Source organism: Herpailurus yagouaroundi, unplaced genomic scaffold (assembly GCF_014898765.1).
Source record: "Herpailurus yagouaroundi ecotype Mexico unplaced genomic scaffold, PumYag 184, whole genome shotgun sequence".
Lineage (NCBI taxonomy): Eukaryota > Metazoa > Chordata > Mammalia > Carnivora > Felidae > Herpailurus > Herpailurus yagouaroundi.
Window position 1 is genome coordinate 39,858,166 of NW_024412415.1, and position 10,845 is coordinate 39,869,010.

Genomic DNA, 10,845 nt, shown 5'->3' on the forward strand with positions numbered 1-10,845 from the left:
AAACAGGCTCCAGGCTCTGAGCCATCAGCCCAGAGCCCGACGCGGGGCTCGAACTCACGGACCGTGAGATCGTGACCTGGTTGAAGTCGGACGCTTAACCGACTGCGCCACCCAGGCGCCCCTGATCTTACTACTTTTGGTTGTTAGGACGTTAAATGAAGGAGCATAGGTGTATTTGTTAATTGATGTGGTGTCGGGCACTCAGTGAGCCCTCTACCAGCGGTGGTGGTGATTACTATCAAGGCCAACTCCGGTACAGATGCAGAGACTGAGGACCAGAGAGGGTGGTAGCTTATTGAAAGCCACACAGCTTCTAGGTGACAGGACCAGGGCCTGGGAGTTCCAGAGTCCCAGAGCCATAGCCTTCTAAGCCTGGCTTGGGCCTTCTTAGAGCCAGTCCCAGGGACTCCCATCGGCAGGAGACCACAGGGGCACAGGAGCATGGAGGGGAGTCCTTGAGCAAGGGGGTGGCTTGTACACCACAAGAGGCCAATGGTATCACTTGAGGCCCCACGACCCTGAGAGGGCTGCTCACCTCCAGAGAGAGACCAGAGCACAGACTCTCCATAACCCCAGCTCTAGATACCTTGGTGGGCACTGTTCTCCCTCAGGAGCCAATGGGAGCCAATGGCTGACAGTGGGATTGTTACTTAACTCCTCTGGGATGCCTGGGGCTTCACAAGGTCTGGGAAGAGGGCCAATTTATTCTCGGCCACCATGAGGCAGCCAGACCTCTGAGGAAACTCAAGGACACAAGAAAATTGTGAGGTTGTTTTTGGATCGGGGAGAGAGTCATTTTGGGGGAATGTGAACGCCCAGGGCGGGCGGCTGGGTTGGCCCGAACAAAGGCAGCCTGGGCTTTAGTACTACCCCTTCTTAGCTGTGGGACCTCCTTCTGTAGAAGAGAGGAATGGACTTGACTTTTAAGAGCCCTGGCCAGATTTAACGGGGGAATAGGCTGAAAAGTCAGGCTGAAGAGGTTACTTTCTCCATGGCCTGAGAGCCTCTGATGGGGAAAGAGGAGGAGCAGGTATCCTCAGCCCCAACTGTGTGTGAGGCACACCCACCGCTGGGAGCCTGAACCCAGAGGTGGTCTGGGCGGCCCATGTTGCACACAGTCCTAGTTAGGTCTGCCTCAGGCCCAATGGGATTGTGGGGTCCAGATGTCCTGCCTGATAGGAGGCTGGCTGCTCTGCTCACCCCTCAGCCTGGGTCCAAGCTATTGGGGAAAAGGCAAGATAATCCTGAGAGTCCAGCCTGATTTCCAGGGGACCGAGACCAGAGGCAGCCTCCAGGCTTGCTCCTCCAGGAGACAGGGGTGCCTTGAAGAGAAGGGTGGTAGGACTGGGAGCCTACCTTGGGCAAGCGAGTGAATGTGGACAAAGACGGCACCCAGCTGGGTGATTATTAGCAGCCAGCACCCGGATCACCACCACCTCTGCCCCACCTCTGCTTTACCCTTCACAAGCCCCTCTCTGGGGCTCAGAGAGGGGAAGTAACCCCCTCAGAGTCACACAGCAGAGTGATGGCTGGGGTGTGGGCTTTGGAGTTAGGCAGACCTCAGTTTAAATTCCATCTCAGATAGTAGCAGAGTCACGCAGCGGAAGCGTGCTGGGCCCATAAATTCCATCTCAGGTGTGACAACTTTTTGGTGTGCAATAATCACCACCATTATTAGCATGGCATCCTTATGGACAACCAGGGGAGTGGTAGTTGAACTCAGGAACCGAGAAAGGAAGGGACTGTATGGGGGACGGTGAGGGACAAAAGGAGCTGAAACTTCAAAGAATTTTTTTTTTCAACGTTTATTTATTTTTGGGACAGAGAGAGACAGAGCATGAACGGGGGAGGGGCAGAGAGAGAGGGAGACACAGAATCGGAAACAGGCTCCAGGCTCTGAGCCATCAGCCCAGAGCCTGACGCGGGGCTTGAACCCACGGACCGCGAGATCGTGACCTGGCTGAAGTCGGACCCTTAACCGACTGCGCCACCCAGGCGCCCGAGGAGCTGAAACTTCAAATGAGATCGGGGTAGAAGCCAAGCCTGGTGATGCCCTCCGAATTGCCCCTGAAGGCTCAGGGCTGTGTGGAAGGATAGAGGCAGACCTCAGGCCATCAGGGCGGTGTGCCCAGGACAGAGAGAGTGGCCATGCCCTGGGGCCCTGGAGGACAAGGCCCCCACCTGCGTGCATGTGCGGGGATGGAGGTCACAGGGAGCAGGGGAGAAGGGGTCAGAGAAGCAGTGTAGACCCTAGCGGGTATTAGGAGTCCTGGGGGGCCTTGAACTTTGGGGGGCCTGAAGACAAAATTCATGAGGTACAAGGATCAGGGGCAGCACAAACCATCTGGAGTTAAGTGATTTACTGGGGACCTCACAGAACTTGGTTCCATGTCTATCAGCTTTCCTGCTTCTCTCCCAATTTGATGTCCTCTGATAACACAGGGTTAAAAGTCACCTCCGCTCCCATTCCAAACCCCAACTCCAGCCTCCTTCAGAGTCTGACTTGCTAGGATCTCTGATCTCCTCATTCATATTCTCCAGAGAAAAAGTCTGATTAGCCACCTGCCAACCAATAGGTTGACTGCCTCTAAATCAGGTGCTCATCTCCTTGTCCAATCAGCTCAACCTGATCTAAGCCAAGTTTGGGTAAAGATGGTGCAGAAAGAGCTAAGAGACATATCAATTATTTATTCCTGCATGTCAATCACCCCAAAACTTAGTGGTTCAAAACAACAACCATTTATTTGCTCCAATTTGCAACCTGGGCAGGGCTTGGTAAGGACAGCTCATGTCAGTTCTGCATGGTGTTGATTAGGGAGACTTGCCTGGGGCCAAAAGATCCAAGGTGGCTTCTGGCCATGTCTGTCTCAGCTGGGGAGGTTGGAAGGGTTAGAGGCCAGCTTCTTTATTTCCACGTGGTCTCTCCAGCAGCCTAGCTGGACTTTTTTATGGTGGCTCAGCACTCCCAAGATGGCAAAATGGAAACTGCCAGGTCTCTTGAGGCCTACGCCAGGGATCAAGGCAAGTCACAGGTCTGCCTAGATTCAAGGGGAGGAAGGACAGACCCCAGCTCTTGGTGGGAAGAGCTGCAGAGTCACGTAACACTAAGGGCATGCAGGATGCAAGGGTTGTTGTAGCCACCCCTGGGGACCTCCACAGGGACCTCAGAGGTGCCTTTGTCCTCTTAGGAACCACTCATTGGCACACAGGCCTCTACAGTGTACCCAGGAGTAAGGAATTAGCGATGGTGACTGGCCTACAAATGGATCTCCAGCTGGTAAGTAAAGAGTCGGGACCTGAAGCAAGTTTGCCACCCCTGGTCCAGTGTCCTTTTGAGCAGAAGCAAGAGGCAGGGTCTTCCGGGGGTGATATATTGATGGTAATAATAATAGCTATTGTTTATCTGGCCAGGCACCAGGCCAGACACTTTGCCCACATTGTCTTATTTAGTCCTACCATGAGGAGGTTCTAATATGCTCCCTTTCAGATGAGAACACAGGCTTGGGGAGAAGAAGGGACTTCCAGGGGCCCACCACCAGGTAGGTGATGAAGCCAGGATTCATACACAGGGCGCCAAGTACTTCACAGCAGAAAAAGCACCAGACCGGTCGCCTCATATTAAACCACCCCAGACTCGGGCTTCTCATCTGTGGAGCTAGGCACAGCCATATCTCTTCCTGTGGCCTCCTTCCTTTGTAGGCTGGGATGAGTCCGTAGTGGACAATCTGCTGTGGCACAGGTGGGTGAGTGCAAGGGTGGGTAATGATCAAGGCTGCTACCAGTCAGTTCCCCCTCCCAGCCCCAAGTCCACCTGGCATCTCTACAGGGCCCTGAGATCAGAGCACAACAACACGAGGCTGGGCGACCTGTTCTGAAAACCTAGAGTCTGGCCCTGGTACCTAGCGGGTGACCAGATACTACTAGACAAGGGTCTGAGAGTAGCAGCCTTGCAGCACAGCCCTGGGATCAGGGCCTTCCCCTGGGTGCTCCAGCTCTGCCTGAGGGAGTTGATTGCTCAGACTGTAAAGGGATTTACAACCTCCCCATAAACCTATTATGGCTCATCCTGTGTCCCCAGCCCTGGCCCTGTCATCATGCCAGCGGACTGCTGGTGTCTGGGAAGGCGAGGGTGGTCCTTTGGGGGCTGTGGAGACTAAGCATCAGCCCCAGTACCCATTCTCCCAATTCCGTCATGCCCCAGCCCCCATGCCAACCCCTGCCCTTGATGGGACCTCAGCAGGGACCAGGGTCTGGCTCTTGCTCTGCCTCTCCAGCTAGATCCCCCCATCCCTTCACTCTTGGCTGGGCTGTGACACACTGCCCTGGAGAAGGCTAACCCTGGGGATGGAACAGCAGGATGTTCCGGGGGGAACAGAGGAGGAGGAAGCTGAAGGCAGAGCAAAGAAAAAGCCAGTCAGGAGAGAGGGGGGTGGGATGGCCACCATACCCAGTTCCCAGGATCCAGAGCTCAGCCCAAAGGCAGTGACTAGCATGCCTGTCTCCCTGTTTCAATGATGAGAAACATGAGTCTCAGAGAGGCTGAGCCACTGCCCTACATTGCACAGCGAAGCAGTAGCAATGGTGGAAAGCACGCGCGCGCGCACACACACACACACGCGCGCACACACACACACACAAATGTTTGTTGTGCTCCCATTTTGCAGATGAGGAAACAGATTCAGAGAGAATTGACAGGTCCAAGGTCACAAAATGAATGAGTCAGTAGTAGCACCAGCTCTGACTCAGCTGAAAGGGGGGTGGAGACAGGGAGGCAATTGCTGTGGCATCCAGAAAGCTCTCCCATGGGAAACACAAGGTCAGGCTGGCCCCAGGGTGGCACCCAGTCCCGGAAGAGGTGAGCAGCTGGAGGCCCTGACTTTGCTCTCTGACTGGCAGGCATTTACATACCTCGTTAAAAAATATGGCGTCATAAAGAGGAGAGACATACGCACCGTGAAGCCTCATCTCCAGTCTCCTGCCAGCCCCAGAGCCTCTTACGGGACACTCCAAGGGCACAAGCAGCAGACCTGGGTGGGAGGGGGGTATGGCTGCCCCTTGGCAGCACCCAGAGCTGGGACGGGGTGTCTGTCTCTCCTGGGCTCTGTCCTGAGCTCAGTGTTGTGAGGTGAGATACTTCACTGTGTGACCTTGCTCCAATCCCTGAGCACTTCTAGGCTGACCGTTCCCAAGGGCCTGAGAGAAGGTTGTACCAACTGGGACTCCCCACTCCCTTCTGGTTTCATGGTTCACCCCAGACCTCAGTGGTGTCCCTCATCCCACTTCCTTGCCCCCACACTGCTGCTGAAGTGAAACAGGAGTTATAGCCTCTCTAGTAAAATGACATTTACTGCCTGGCCCTGTGCTTGAGCCCATAAATCACCCTCGCCATGCTGGCTACCGACCATGCCGTCACCTGGAACAGAGGCCCAAGGGGCCTGCCAGCCCCTCCACCTGGCCTTGGCCCCCGCAGGTTGTCTTTCACCCATTCCCTGTAGCCTTCCTCAGGTGCTTTTCAGTCCCGAGCCAGGATACAAGCACACCCTGGATATCACCTTTCTGGAGTCTTCCTGTAACCTCAGGGAGCTGCCTGTCTTCTGCCACTTGGGGTGAGCCCCTGCCCCCTCTGCCTTACTTTCCCTCTCTTACAGCTGAAGCTGGAGCAGATGGGCCGCAAGAGCTCGGCTAGGGAAGATGACCATGGAGAGTGGGAAAAAATCCTCTGCTCCAGGGTGAGTCCAGGTGGAGCCACCAGCGGGGAAGTAAGACTGGTGGACGGCCTGCAGCCAGATGTACCAAGCAGGACTGCCTGACCCCTGGTTGGCAGCTGGCCGGCTGGGAGCCAGGAGGCCAGCTCTTTCCTTTCTCCTGTGGGGCAGCTGGAGGGGAAAGGGACACGGCAAGGTTGATGGCCCCTGCAGTGGCCCATAGGCAGAAGGGACTGCTGGAAGCGTGGGTCGACGGGAGGATTGTTTCGTGAGAAGGCAAAGAGCTGGAGAGGACTATGATGGTTTCCCAGGTCCCAGCCGGCCTCCAGCCCTTCCCCACAAAAGAAGGCTTTCCAGACACAGGTGTAGGAATGGGAGGATGGGGTGGGGAGGTAGATAAGGGAGTAACATCTGGTAAACACCCCGTAGCGGTGGAGTACAGTGTCCCACAAGCAGTGGGGGGCTACGGGAAGGTCACCATTCATGTAGAGAGCGCAGACAGGGGAGAACAAAGGCAGGTACGAGCTTTTCAACGATCCACAGGCCTTCAGTTCCAATTCCCCCGGCTTAGGATGAAGGAAAATGCTTTGAACGCTTCATTTCTGCCCTTGAAGCCTCCCCTCTTTTTTTTTTTTTTTTTCAAAGTCTATTTATTTATTTTGAGAGAAAGCACATGCATGCAAGCAGAGGAGGAGCAGAGAGAGGGAGAAAGAGAATCCCATGTAGGTCCCACACTAACAGTGCTGAGCCCAATGTGCGGCTCCAACTCACGAACCTGTGAGATGATGACCTTAGCTGAAATCAAGACTCAGACGCTTAACTGACTGAGCCATCCAAGCGCTCCGAATCCTTTTTCTGAGCTCTCAGTGCTCCTGTGAAAGGGAGGCAGATGTGTGGGGGGTGCGGGGGACTGCGGAAGCTGAGGCTGGTGTTCTGTAGAGCACCATCTTGGCCATGGGGAGCTATGGTGGGCGCTTGAGCATGAGAGGGACCCATCTCAGAGTCTAAGGAGGAAAGATTTGAGGTGTGGGAGCAGAGGAAGCAGAGGCAGAGAATGCACACATGAGTTTGCACACCTCTATGCTCACACACACTCAGGCACGCACACACCTGTAGCAGGCACACGTGCAAACGGATTTATACAGCCTCACACATTCTCCCACACACATAGCAATTCATGTGTTCATACACAAACCTTTCACACACCCATGCAAACACTCTCAGTATACACACTGGTACAGATAATACCTGCGCACACCGGTACATCACAATGGACATTCACCGGATGCATTCACATTAAAGCACAGATCCACAACGCAGCCTGCTTTGCGCAGCACGCAGCAGCACGGCCCACATGCCTCCAGGGGCCCCCTCGCAGAGGTCCACGCTCTGCCACCCAGCCCGCCGCCTCCCTGCTTCCTGGGATCACAGAGCGGCCAGGCCGGCCCGTGCTCGGTGCTCACATACCCTGCACCACACACGTGAGCCTGCGCACACAAGAGCACACGCCTCCGGCTGCCCCGAGCCTCACTCCACCCTCAGAGCTGCGGCTGGCCAATGAGAGCTCGCTGGATGTTGTCTCCTAGGCGACCAGCGCAGCTGTCCCGCTGGGGGGGCGTGGCCATGGGGACCCCCACCCCTCACTCCCAACCCCTGTGCCTGCCTCCTTCGGCCCCTTGGTCCCTCGGAAAGGTTAGAAGGTGGAGCTAGGCTGAGGGCATGGGTGGTAGGGGCGCTTCAGAAGCTCCCAGATGTAGAGCCCAAAGTGAATCCCAGAGCTGCTGGTCCCCCTAGATAGGCCCCCTCAAGTGAGAGCACAGGTTCGAGATCACCCTGGCCAAAGATGCCTTGTGTGGTCAACCCCATGAGGTCTGTGAGAGGGCCTGGCTCAAAGGCTCCAGGGGGACTCTATGACCCATCCCCTTCTCCCCTCTCCAGAGGAATCTGAACAGCTTGCACCAGCATCCTTTCTTTTCCTCAAATACCCAAGCTCTTTCCCCTCGGGATCTCCCCACATGTTCTTCCCTCTGCTTGGGATGTCCCTTACTCACCTCTCCCCGCACCATACCCACTCATGCGCTCACTTCTTTCATTCTGGCAACCTTCAGCTCATGGCATAGGTCCCTTGCCTAAATAGCCCTTTCCTGGCCACCACTGTCTGTGCCCCCCATTCTAAATCAATCCCCTGGGTTAGGGCCTGCCATCACCGGGACTAGGCAAGAGCACACCCTGAGCGTTTGAATCATATCAAAACACAAGGGACATCAAGAGGTGGAGGCTGGTCAACGGGGCCAAGTGTGGAATCGAGCCAGACAACCTGGGTCTAAATGCTGGCTCTACCATGTACCAGCTGTGCGACTTTGGGCAAGTTGCCCATGGGACTTGTGAGGATTCAATTAGATCATGCCTGTGTCTGGTACAGAGCAACTGACCAGTAAATGTTTGCTTCTACTATTCTTCTTCTTATGGACTCCCCATTATGAATAATGTCACCTTCCCCACACAGCTTCCAGACCCCGGCCTCATTCAGAACATGCCGAACAATCATGGGACGCTGGACCAGGAGACGCAACGGTGAGCAATGAGAGAGGGTTTTCCCCTCACACGCAGCCACACTTGTTCCGATACCAGGTCCCAGAGGAAGACTGCGTCCCATTGGGGCAGAAATTCAGAGTCCATGGCGACGAGCAATTTTAATTGTCTTTTATCCTATTGAACGGACAAGTCTATCCCTAATCCTCTCTCTCCCTCCTGTCCCCCAACATTAAAAGCAAACATGATTTTGAACAGGTCCCAAGGAGATTCTGTGGGCTTTTCGCGTTCTTCAGCTCATGGGAGACTACTGCTCACTCAGGGTCGGCCTGCGGTTCTCAGCCTTGGAGAGAGCCGCCGCTGTTCATTCCACCTGCTCCTGTTGGAAGGGAGGCTGTTCCCCACCAGAGAGAGAGGGCTCAGTCACCGGAAGGGGCTTTGCACACTCAATTTGTAGTTATGTATTTCCCCAGGATTACTTATGCCTGAAATCTCACTTCTGCATTGTCTTCTTGGGCCTCCCTCCTTACTCTGCGTCAAGTCTCGGCTCAGCTCATCTGTTATCATGCCTGATCCTGGCCAGTTGGTTTCCCCTCCCTGAGTTTCACTTCCCCCTTCTATTAGATGGAGGAATCATTCTTGCTTTTGAGCATCCCCTTTGCCCCTCTCTCCTTCCTTCCCATGTATTCAATTGAGCATCTTGGCTCACCAGACACTGGGCTCACACTGGGATATTATAAGGAGCAAGACTGGAGAAACTTCTGCCCTTGGAGAGCTTAGAGTCTGGTGGGGGAGATGGATTCCAACCAGTCAATCCCTCATATAATACAAATTTTTAAAAATTGTAATCAGATAACTATACTGGAATTAAAATAAAATAAAAATTATAATCAGAGATGTAAGTAGCGCGCATTGTGGGAAATCACACAGATGGAGGTAGCTGAGGAGTGGTTCACAAAGCCCTCCTGCATAACAGCCATAGTAATTGAGAGAGTAATCGCAGTGCCCCACTTGTGAGCATGCCCTGTGTGCGGCCCCGCTCTCCTGTTCTCCTACAGTCTCTCTCAGGGCCTGGGCCAAGTGGGGTTGTTTTCAAATGGACAGCCCCCAACCTTTCATAACCTGTCCCCACTCTGGGGGGGGGGGGAGTTGGTAAGCAGCAGCCCCCCACTCTCCTATTGCAGCAGGACCTCCACTCTGCCCTGCTTTGCATAATTGGCTTCCTGTGAGATCCACTGGAAGCGATTTGGCACACCCTGGTTTATGTCTCTGCTCCACACTAATCAGCCAGGCGCCCTGGGGCATAATACTGCACTTCTCCCTAAAAACAGGGATAATCATTCCCACCTTACAGTTTGTTGGGAAGCTTGGCCACAATGCCCATGGAAAGTACCTGGCTTGTGGGATGTAGCCAGTAGGTGCCAGCCGCAGTCGTTTGCTGGGCCCTCCAGGGCTGTGGGGCTCCGGTCTGGAGTGCATGTTAGATTTCAGTGCTGTCTGTATCCAAAATGATTTGACTACAAGGAACAGAAACCCACTTAAAGATGTACTCTAACAAGGGATTTTCTATAAGCAGGTAGTCTCAGGGAAGCCCATCACAACCAGCTCCCCCTCTTTCTTGGTGGCTTAGGTTCTGGCTGCACAGAAGCTCAAGTTACCTGTCTCTGCAGAGACAATCAAGGGGTGTCTGACTGAGCACAGCTACCCTAGGAGGGCAGCCCCAGGTCCCCATGGCCTCTTTGTTCAATTCTAAATTCCCAAGAGAAACCGTGGTGGGCCAGGATTAGGTCAGGTGTCCACCCTTTGTCCAGTCAGCTGAGACAGGACAGAGACAGAGAAGGCTACCTCTTCTAGGTTTGGGGAGGAGCGGGGTCTTTAAGTAGGAGTGTGAGTGGAGTGAAATGGTGGCTTTCCCTAGATCAGCTCGCTGCACATCAGAATCACCAGGGGAGCTTTAAAAAATACTGCTACCTAACTCCCACTTCCAGAGATTCTGATTTCATTGGCCTGGGGTGATGCCCAGGTAATAAAATTTTCAAGACTTCCCCAGGTGATTCTAAAGTGCAGCCAAGGTACAGACGACCGCTTTAAAAGCTTCCTGCTGGCAGAGTCCACGCTGCTGGTGTCACCCAACCCACTGGTTCAGTCTCACTTCAGACCAGATGAGAGTTTCACCCTCTGTGGTTTAAGTCAGTGATTCCCAAGACATACCCCAGATAAGATAAAGTCAGAATCCTGATTCCCTGGTCTGGTCCAGCCCTACTGAATCCAAATGTCTGGAGAGAAGCTCTGCTGATTCTTATCACCAAGCAAGTTGGGAATACTGGCCTAAATGATAATTTACCCACTGACATGCAGTCATAGGGGGAAATCAGCCCAAGTGCAACGAACACTTCCCTGTAGCAAGGTAAGGAGTATAAAAAAGCTTTCAGGCCAACACTGCACAGTTGCCATCATTAGGGGCCATCCTGTCAGTGATGGGAGCAGGGCTGACACCCCCAGATCTTCCTGCACAAAGAACAGGGTGGACATCCGTTGTTCTGTCTGCCTTGTGTGAAGTGCCTGTCCTCCAACCATGTGGTGACACTAAAAACTGCTGTCTTCTTAT

General features: G+C 54.1%; 1 long non-coding RNA gene across 1 annotated transcript; it reads left to right on the top strand.

Annotated features, from left to right (window-relative positions):
- Positions 1 to 7,338: 7,338 nt before the first annotated feature.
- On the top strand, positions 7,339 to 8,489 carry LOC121042124 (uncharacterized). The gene is made up of 2 exons (XR_005795990.1): positions 7,339 to 7,397; positions 8,212 to 8,489. It is a non-coding gene; the product is annotated as an uncharacterized LOC121042124 (long non-coding RNA).
- Positions 8,490 to 10,845: the final 2,356 nt, after the last annotated feature.